This window comes from Lipotes vexillifer, unplaced genomic scaffold (genome assembly GCF_000442215.2).
Source record: "Lipotes vexillifer unplaced genomic scaffold, Lipotes_vexillifer_v1.1 scaffold1226, whole genome shotgun sequence".
Lineage (NCBI taxonomy): Eukaryota > Metazoa > Chordata > Mammalia > Artiodactyla > Lipotidae > Lipotes > Lipotes vexillifer.
In genome coordinates, this window is record NW_006784227.1 from 818,157 (window position 1) to 829,228 (window position 11,072).

The window sequence follows — 11,072 nt, forward strand, 5'->3', positions numbered from 1 at the left end:
TACTATACAAATTTCTACTAGCTGTTTCTGTTTTTCCTCTGTTCACTCTTTTATTCACTGCAGTATCATTTCTGCTTCAACTACTGTATACTGAAACTGCTCCGACATTGCCAGTGCCCTTCCCATTTTCAAATCCATTAGCTTATTTTCAGTTATCAGCCTCTCTGAACCACTTGATGATGCTGACAACCTCTTCTTGTTCAGACTTCTTTCTCCTTTGGTAAAGTCCTCTCTCCCAAGGTGCTTGCTACCTTTCTGTCTACTTTTCCGCATCGTTCCTTTCTCCCCTATTCTTCCTTTAAAACGTCAGGTTTCTGGCCTCAGTCCTGTTCTCTTTTACTTATATTAGTGATTCTCTATTCTGTCAGACTTGGGCCCCTTTTTCAAAACAATTGTTTTGTAATACCCCATTTACTACACTGAAATTAAACAATCTACACATACATGTGTATGCATACCTATATACATGTATAATTAAGAATATAGTGACGTAACATGAAAGAAGTAATTATTATTTATATTTATCACAAATGTAATATATTAATAAACAATATAATATACATATAACAAATATATTTTATATTAATTAGGTATTAATGCACGTATTTCAGTATGTGAAAGCTTAGATGCTCTTATACTGTAAGTCAGAACAAAGTAATCAGTCTCTAGCATCCGTATGTAAAATAGTCATGAATGCAGCTACTGCAGATTAGACTACTGTAGAGGTATGTTATATTGGTGACTCAAATACCACGATCAGCATTGCTCTGTAACATGGTTTTCTCTGAAATAATAAACATCTTTTGGTAAGGACCCAAATAAAAGACAGTCTTCTCTCAATTTATGTGATATTTTATTTCTGGAAAACTCAGTATATATTAAAACAGTGCAAAAATATTTTAGATTTGATTCCGGGCTCTACTTCTTCTCTTAAGTTTGCTATGTATTTTGCCTTCTATATATCATTAATGGCATCAGAATAATTTGAAGTAAAATGTAAAAAGCTCTTTATACCCTTTCCACAGGAGCCATATCAGTTTGAACCGTCCTTTTAGACACTTGTTTTGGCTGCATTAATTTTATTGGATCATCTTCTTTAATTCATTCTTGAATGATATATAACTGTCTTCAAGTGAGACACTGAGACTTTTAAATTGAGTAGAAAATACAAATAATTAGTGAAATTATAAAAACATTCTGATGTAAATTAGAAAATATGATAGTTGTAAATAGTATATATGTCTTCCTTCCTTCCTTCCTTCCTTGAGCCTGCTTCTTCCATCTTTCAGATTTACAATTAAAAAAAAAATTTATTTATTTGGCTGCGTCGGGTCTTAGTTGTGGCACGTGGGATCTTCGTTGTGGCATGCGGGCTCTTCATTGCTGCATGCGGGCTTCTCTAGTTGCAGTGTGCGGGCTTCTTTCTAGTTGTAGTGCGTGGGCTCCGGAGAGCACGGGCTCTTCGTTGCAGCATGTGGGCTCTCTAGTTGTGCACGGGCTTAGTTCCCCTGCGGCATGTGGGATCTTAGTTCCTTGACCAGGGATCGAACCTGCATCCCCTGCGTTGAAAGGCAGATTCTTAACCACTGGACCACCAGGGAAGTCTCTGTGGTTCTTTTTAAAAATAGCACATGACTCACAGATTCCACTCAAATTAATAGCAGTTCATTGCACTTAATAATGAATTTATTGAGGACTTTTTAAAAGGCCTTATCTGTTGCAAAATGCATAAATAACTTTTTATATATACTTTTAGAATATTAAGGTGCCAATAATCTGCCCTATTTTGGATCTGAATTTAAATACAAGAATTTTTCTATGTTTTACAAGAGAGATTTGCCCCAGATGTAGATAATCTATTTTTTTTTTTTTTTCCTTCAAGGGGGTTTTGGGTCTGAGAATGAAGAAAGGTTAGAAGTAAATTATTGCCATAAAATATGTTAATTGTTTTGCCATAAAGAGATACTAGAGAGAGAGATTGTCATAAAGATACATAAAGAGATTCCTATTTGAAAAGATGGACAGAAATAATGTTATCATGTTTATTATTATAGAGTTAAGTATCTGTTGTGCTCTATTTAGTATTTGAACTTCTAAACTACTCCTTTTTATATACGCTTAGTTATATAGACATTTTCCCATGACTATTATTTGTGTAATTGAAAGCTAGATGTGTTTTAATTGATTTATCTTTCCTGATTTTTTTGATGTCAAATTGACAGTTTAGCTGAACCTTGACAGATAAAAATATAAAGAATCTTAGTGTTGTAAACAACGGTAGTGTAGATGGCTTTGCCCAAGAAATGTATAGAAATATAGACTTAAAAGATACGCATATAAGTTAGCAATGCTTTTCCTTACAAAAGTTTTCTTTGAAGAAGGATTCTGCAAAGTGCCCTTTTACTGGCCTCTGCTAAGGTGTGTATATATATTCCAAGAAATTGATTAATGAACAAAAGGGAAAGAAATGAATGTATGTTTTAATTTGATACGTTTATCTGTAATTGTTCCTCGTCAAAGCTCCAGTATTTACATTTGGACACCAGATGCTAAATGTTTTCTCTGTGAATAAAATTTAAGAGGAAAAAAAAATCAGAGGTACAACCTGAACATTAAAAATTCCCCCAAACTTGTATAAGACAGTATGAAAACTTCCCCTTATTCCTCTCTGCAATATAAATGAGAATTGGGGGTGAATTTCCAAATAATTATTGTATCAACATGAAAGTGATTGAATTTCCATTTGTTTCTGTTAGAAATGAAAGAATAAATTGTATGGTTGTTCTCAAAATCCTGATGCCTGGGCCACAGCCTCGCCCCATTAAACCCCAGATCCCGGAGGGTGAGACCTAGGTGTCAGTACTTTTCCAAAGATCCCCAGGTGACTACAATGTGCCGTTCAATTGTTTCTCTTTTTTATGTTGAATCTGTGTAAATAAAACCTCCTGTCAAAAACTGAAGAAACTCTTGGTGACCAAAGTGTTTTAAAAATTCAGTTTTTATCCACTAATTAATAAAATGTTCAGTGTCTCGTGGAGGACTTAAAAAATAGAGCACATTCTATGTTGAGACTTAAGAATTATTGAAAATTATTAAAATGCTATACTTGTTAGTCAATACAAAATTTGGAAGTAGAAGTTAATTCTTTTGAATCTAGTATTTTGTTTCCTGGCAGACCGTATTTAAACCACTCTAAACAGGTCATTCACGGTTTATCTTTAAGAGCTCCTGAGACAAAGTTTCCGTCACCTCTTTTTGTCTCTGATTCTTCGTGAAGGTTCTTCATGTCTAACCTAAATCACTCTATTTTTATATTTTACCTTCTGGAGATGTAGGCCATTTGATCGTTGGTGTGTGTGTGTGTGTGTGTGTGTGTGTGTGTGTGTGTTGTGTGTGTGTGTGTGTGTGTGTACAGACACATACACCTATATAAACACATTTTTAATCCTTATCATTCATATACTTGAAAACGGGTATTACTATTTTTTTAGTCTAAATAGCCTAAGTTAGGTAAAGTTTCTTCATACCAATTAGAAAATTCTCCATTTTGACTGCTATTTTAGGTTTTAATGTAAAGGAAACATTTTACACTAGAAATCATTGTTTTTACTAATCTTGCTGATGAAGACAAGGCAATGGTGAGGAAATGACTAAAACCAGTTCCAAAACAGTGTGGAGCCCCCAGATTCTGGAAGGGCTGGGAGCACACAGCATCACGAGCACATGTGGAGGAATCAGCTCTGAGAAGAGTGGGGATGTGTTCAGGTGTGGATGAAGGTACAGATGTATTTTCGGCTGGAGAGGCAGAGTATTGAGGGATTTTATGCCTTATTTCATAAAACAGGGAGACATTAGGTCATCACAGGTTTTTACAGGGTGGAGGTAATATTGGGGCCTTATTGAAACGCTAAAGTTTGGAGATGGTATGTGAACTGTGTCAGTGATCTTGTAATTTTAGTAAACATACAGGTAACTAAAGCAGATTGTTCAATTACCTTGTTCAGAGATTTGGATTTTAATTTACTTGACTTTGCAGAAAACATTTAAATTGATTCTGTGAGGTTAGAAAGTGACTATACATTTATGTATATGTGTCTTTTAAAAACAGACTAAATAGTTGTCATAATTATGACATAGAATCTGTAAAAAGTAAAATAATACTGTTGCTGCAAATACTATGCTAGTGTTGGTGGTGAAAGGGGAGAATGAAAGAGAGTCTTAGCAACTTGAAATTTCATATTCTGGGAGAGGAAGATGTTTACGTATGGAGGGTCCTATAAACACTTGATTGAATTTGCCCAAATTTATATAAAGTTATGCCTATTCCTCCAGTTATAATAAGTAGTAAATAAGAATTGAAATGTTTTGTTTATTATTAACCCTAAACTTCACAACTGAACCATTGTGGAGAACTAGTGTTCAGAATAAGAGCCACATATTTGGAGAAAATTTTAGGGGACTGGAATTGATTAAATTGAAAAAAAGACTGAGGTGATTCAGGTATGTTTTCAAAGGCAGAAGACAGTGATCACTCATCAATCAGCATTTTTTAGTGAAGACAGAGGAAAGCTTGATCTTCAGTTGCATTATGAGGGATTTAGACCAGTTTGTTCATTGATTTATTTAAAGTCACCTGTCTGCCTACTATGTAGAGGCACTATGCCAAGTTCTAGAGATGCGTTTCTGATCAACATAGGCACGATCTTACCATCGTTAAGCTTGTGTTTTGGCAGGGATACAGACGTTAAACACCTGTTTTATCCTATGGCTGACTGGGCTTGAATGGACCAGCTCTGTGGGTGCTGTGAGAGCACTTGATGGGGAGGAAGAACGGAGCAAGGTGGTGCTGAAACATGAGGATGGTTGTAGAATACCTTGCGGACTAATCAGTCCTCCTTTAAGCTCCCCTCCTCCAATGAAATTAACTCATCATTGGTTCATTGTGCAGAATCCACATAACCAAAATGAAGTGAAGAAGAATCCTTGATCTTTGTACCATGTGGAGACAACCACTATGGTTGGCATTTTGGTGGATGATATTTTAGGTTTTTTTTTGTGTGTGTGCCTATATATTCTTTTTTTTTTGGCTGCGTTGGGTCTTCGTTGCTGCGTGCGGGCTTTCTCTAGTTGCAGCAAGCGGGGGCTATTTGTTGCAGTGTACGGGCTTGTCCTTGTGGTGGCTTCTCTCGTAGCGGAGCACGGACTCTAGGCACGCGGGCTTCAGTAGTTGTGGCGCATGGACTCAGTAGTTGTGATTCGCGGGCTCTAGAGCGCAGGCTTAGTAGTTGTGGCGCACAGGCTTAGTTGCTCCGCGGCATGTGGGATCTTCTCGGACCAGGGCTCGAACCCGTGTCCACTACATCAGCAGGCAGATTTTTAACCACTGCTCCACCAGGGAAGCCCAATTCTTTTACGAAAATGAAATTAAAGTAACCCCTACGCCCTTTTTGGAAGGACTTAAAAGTTAAATGCATTTTCATTTCCATAAGGTGATTTGGGAAACTTCATTTCTATACCTGGAATTTATGATTCTTGGGTTCTCTGACTACTGTTGCTGTATAAAGAAAAGTAACTACCCTTAGATACCAAAGTGCCGTAATACTTTGCTATAGTCCCACTTAATAACTACTTGATAACTTAAGTAGATGAATGTCCATTTATAGCCCAAGGCAAGTATGTTCTTATTGAGGTGTTGTATGTTTGTTTGTATGTTTGGTGTTTTAATTTTTATATAACAAAATGGTTGTGAATTTTGTATTTAGTTTTCTAAGGATATTATTTAAAAGCATGATAATGCAATATTTTTGTACCAGCTAGGATTAATGAATTTATATTAATTATAGCCCTGTACAAAGTTAAAGAATTGTTAATTGCCTTCCTGTAACCCAATAGTTTGAATAAACTTACCTTTTATTTTTGACATATTCTTTTTATATATTTGTGTGACTTTCTGCTACCAAATTGCTGATATCCCTTTATATTTTATGGATCTTTTTTTGCCAGTAGTAGAAAATGAATGTAATGTTTTATGTTGCTATTGAGATCTTTAAATATTGAAATATACTAAGGCAGCATGGGTGTTTTTAGTTTTCTTCCTTTTAAAAAATGGCTTCTTAAGTAATGATTAGAATTTTACAGTGTATTTTAGAGAGTTTTCCACTTAGCTTTTTTTTTTTTTTTTTGGCCATGCCTCAGGGCTTGCAGGATCTTAGTTCCCTGACCAGGGACTGAACTGGCGCCCTTGGCAGTAAAGGCATGGAGCCCTAACCACTGGACCGCCAGGGAATTCCCTCCCCTTAGCTTTTAATATCACCCCTTCCCTGACTTTTGTGAGGTGGCGCTTAAAACCTTGGGGGATGATTTAGCTGTAAAGTGTGCAAGATTATGCTTTGATATTATCACTTATGCATTGTAAAAAAGGTGCTGTTTTTGCAATCCTTAGTTCTGTCCCAAGAGACCAGTGTGCTCTTTCCAGTAAATATGATCCTTCTAGGACTTGGAGTTTGTGGTTGCTGGGTTGCCAGTGGTCAGGCTAGAGGCTGCACGGTTATTGGACTGAGCAAATTCCTGTCTGGCTGTTAGCAGGCACGGAAGAATGCCTGCAGGTCAGCTCCGGGGTGGGAGTGCGAACAGAAGGTGCCGTCTTGGCTCCTGGCCTGGGGGGCTGGGCTGGCGTTTGTCCCTGGATACTTTGAATGAGACACGTTGGCAACTGTCCAGACTGGAAATATACCTTCTCAGGTTCCAGGCCTACCTTGGCTCATCTGCGGGCAGTATGGGGATAGCAGCAGCCAGTGGACGCCTGGCTCTGCCCAAGCTCAGTCTCCTGCCTTGAGAGCTGTGTTGCTTATCTGCGGACAGTCTGGGAGCAGCTTGCCAAATACAGGTCAGGAGGTGCATGTGACCTGAAAAAGGGTCCTCTCCTTTTCCAGTTAGGCTGTTCAAGGCTTGAGCTTTATTTGGTTGTTATTTGTTAATGTTATTTTGTTATTGGTTAACAGTTTTGATGTTTAGCTATATGTTTGTTTGGGGGAATATGGCTTGTGTCAGAAATTCGTAGTGCTACCCTTATAGACCTGTGGAAAGTGGCTTTTTTTTTTTTTTTTTTTTTTTAGGGCCTCTCACTGTTGTGGCCTCTCCCGTTGCGGAGCACAGGCTCTGGACGCGCAGGCTCAGCGGCCATGGCTCACGGGCCCAGCCGCTCCGCGGCATGTGGGATCCTCCCGGACCGGGGCATGAACCCGTGTCCCCTGCATCGGCAGGCAGACGCTCAACCACTGCACCACCAGGGAAGCCCGAAAGTGGCTTTTTAATGGAGTTAACTCATGCATTCCTGGGAACTGTAATTAGTGATAATTACAAGTAGTTTGAATCCTGACATGTAGAGCACATTGGAGTTTTGGTTTATTTTCCTGGAATGTGTAGCACATTACTGCTTTAAGATTTCATTCTGCTCATCTTTTAATATGCTGTTCAAGATGGGTCTCCTTTGTCCTGGTCCTTGTCCTTCACTGTCCCTACCCCTGGCAATTCTTTGAGCACTTTGTGTTGCTCTACAACACAGTTTGCCTGTCTTTCTCCTTTGGTAGGTTGTGAACACGCTGATTTTATTCTTGTGTGTTGAGGGCCTAGTACTTGGCCCCGTTGTAATATAGATGCTCAATAACTGTCTATTCAGTGAATAAGTGAATCACAAACTTGAACTGTGAATATATCGTCTACTTCTTTTAAAAAGTTTTTTCTCCAAATATAAATTCTAGGTCATCTCGTCAACATAAAACCTCTCAGAGGAGTTGAGATTAGGATAGTCAAGGGGTTAATGAGCCCAGGTACCTAGAATATTGCTTACAAAGAAGCTCTGAAACTGGTAGCAATGGTAATAAAGGACTTTTTAAGGAAGATGAAACTAGAGCTGAAAGAACCCTTTCTTTAATAATTAGGGAGGATGATGTGATACGGGATACACTGGGGAGACAAGATCTGCTTGTTTGCATAACTGTTAGGGTTCGACCAATCACTTTGAAAAATTAGAAAGCTAAATTTATTTATTTGTGTGTATTCCCCTTTTTGACCTCCATCCTGAAGTTTTGTGTACCACTTTTCCCAGCCTGAACAAGTCCAACCGTGGAAGAAAGACTGTTAAACTTGTTAACACATACACACTTGTAGCACCAATTAGAATTTTCATATAATTTATGATATTTTTGGATGAAAGTTACTTTAAAGATAACTTTTTTTCTGATTATAAAAGTGGTAGCTGTCCTTCAGAAAATTTGAAAAATGTGAAATGTGTAAAGGAGAAAAGAAAAATCATTTATAACGCCATCACTTAGAAACAATAAGTATTCCTGTTTTAATATATATTTAAAACATTATTAATTAAATTCTTATTGTGAAATCAGAGAATCGTTATGCTCTACTTTCTTTTTTCCTAATTAACTGTAATTTATCTGGAATTTATTTTGGAGCATGGTTGAAAAATTATTTTAAAATTGTCCTATTTAATCATCTTTCTTTTATCACTAAGAAAAATCTGATCTTTTGGATCGTTATTGGGGAAATTTTATTTTTTAATTCCTCCACATTCCTTTTTTTTTGCCATGCCACGCAGCATGCGGGATCTTAGTTCCTCAACCAGGGATTGAACCCGTGCCCTCCAGAGTGCAAGCTTGGAGTCTTAACCACTGGACCATCAGGGAAGTCCCACTTCCTCCATATTCTTTATTAAAGCCTCATAAAAATTTTTTGAGTAATATCTTTTACACTGTGTTCATTTTAATCAACTAATAAGTGATCTGCCACAACAGATCAAAACGGTACAGTTGGAGTCCATATTCCCCTGGACACTACCTGGTCTCCATCTGGAAACTAAGCATTGTTTTCATTTTGGTGTGTATACGTTTGTATCTTTTACTGTTATTTACAGCTTTAGGCTTGTAGAAGTATGTCGTTTTGTATGTGTGTCTTGACCTAAGAATATTCTGCAGAATGTTCCGCAGCTTCATTTTTTCATGTAAGGACAGGCCTTAGGTGGCCATGTTGAAAGGTTAAGATCTACTTTACTGCTTTTGATTGTGCATGGTTTTCCGTAGTCCAGATATTGCATAGCTGTTCAACCATTTTCTTTCTTGCTAGACACTTAGATTGTTTGCAGTTTTTCTCTCTTACTTACAAGTGCTACAATAAATAGCCTTGGGGTGTCCTAGGAAGTGCTGGTTCGGAGAATTTACCACTCTGTAGTCTCACTAACAGAACAACTCGATGTTATTGGATTTTAACTATTAATCACTGTGATGTGTGAAAAAAGTATCTCATTGTTTAATTATATATAATAATAATTTTCCTAAGGGGAATCATCAGAATGTAATGATAAAGATGGAAAAAAATATGGTTTTCTGGTATAAGTCTTCACAGAGGCATGGCTGGCTGTTTGAAATAGAGGCTTTGTGTTTAAAAGGTAAAAAATATTGTTTTGAATTTGTGATTGTGTATAAAGAAGCACTTAATCCCTCCCCCCAATTCATTTTAGTTAAATCTGTTTTCATTTCACTCAAGCTGTAACACGGGGAAAAAAAGTATTCTTTGCTTTTCAATTTCTAGAATCAGATTTTTTAAAGTCCAAGACCTTGGGAAACATTTGCAAACTTGACAAAATGCAGCTTGTTTAATAAAATATGGAACCAAGATACCATATTATATTCTGATTTAGAGGAATGGAGAAATAAGAATACATTTTAGTAGTTTGGAAAAGTGGCAAGTAATGGATTACTATTAGAATTCAAATATTGTACTCAAGAGTGTAGCATTTGCAGTGTTAAATTTATTTAAGTATTTTGTACGTGTATCAGTGATTTTTGGTTAGTACTGGCGTGATCTATATGATAAGTTAACTGAAACAAATATGAGTATGGTATTAAAAGGACCTGATCATAAACTACGCAGCTAAGTTTGTGAATAGTTCCCTCTGACATAAATTTCACTTTTGTAGTGCTTTTTTATCTCCATTTCGATTAAGTTACTTATTGTGGTCAAAGTCTAAAGCACCTTACAAATATTGTACAATATAATATATTTTCTTCTGTATCTTATGGTTTCTTGAGAATTGAGCAGAAATGAATTGTTTTGTTTAATTCTTTTTAAGGTAGTTTTATATGTCTTATATTGATTTAATGAAAATAAGTAACAGGAAATCTCTGCCTACACTTTTCTTATTTCCTGGTGTGAAAAAAAATGCTTTAAAAGTGAATCAGAATATAAGGTAATCACTCCCCTAACTATTTTTACAGCTGTTTCACTTTGTTAAATAAATTCTTTTTTTAATTTAATTTTTATTTTATATTGGAGTATAGTTGATTTAGTTGTGTTAGTTTCAGGTGTACAGCAGTAACTTTGTTAATTAAATTCTTATCAAAAATGCTTTTTAAAAAAGATAAACACTTTTAAAGACAGTATGTTTAAATGTTTTAATTCACGAAGTTGCCTTCCATTTGTGATACTTTATTGTAATGTGTCAGTTTTACTTCAGGAACTATATGTTGTGTTTGTCAACGTTTCTGGGTAATGGCAAAAATCACTTTTAAAGTAGGACACTTCAAATATGTGATGTTAAAATTCTACTTAAGCATACTACCACTTTTTTACTCTTTACAGAGACAAGGTAGTGTATGTGCTAGATTTGCAGTTCTGTAGAGATGAACTAGTAATGGTACACATCTGCTTCCTTGGAAACTTTAATCTTAGCATCTGACACTATTGTTTGTACAGATTCCTAACCTAACATACAGCCTTGTTGAGTCATTTGGATTGAAGAGGGCATTGGCTACATATCTCTTCGATCAACAAATATTTAATAATTCCCTATACATGATATACTGTATTAAGGGCTGGCAGTATATGAATAGGCAGGACACGGAGAGAGAACTCTAAAGAGAGATTAAAATTTAACAACAAAGTACAAAGCAAAACAGAAACTAATGTTTTTCTCTATAAAGTTGAAAGCAGGTATAGAGGAAGGAGTACCAAATTCTGAGGATTATGGTGCAAGCCTTCAGGGAGGAGAGATTTGCTTGATT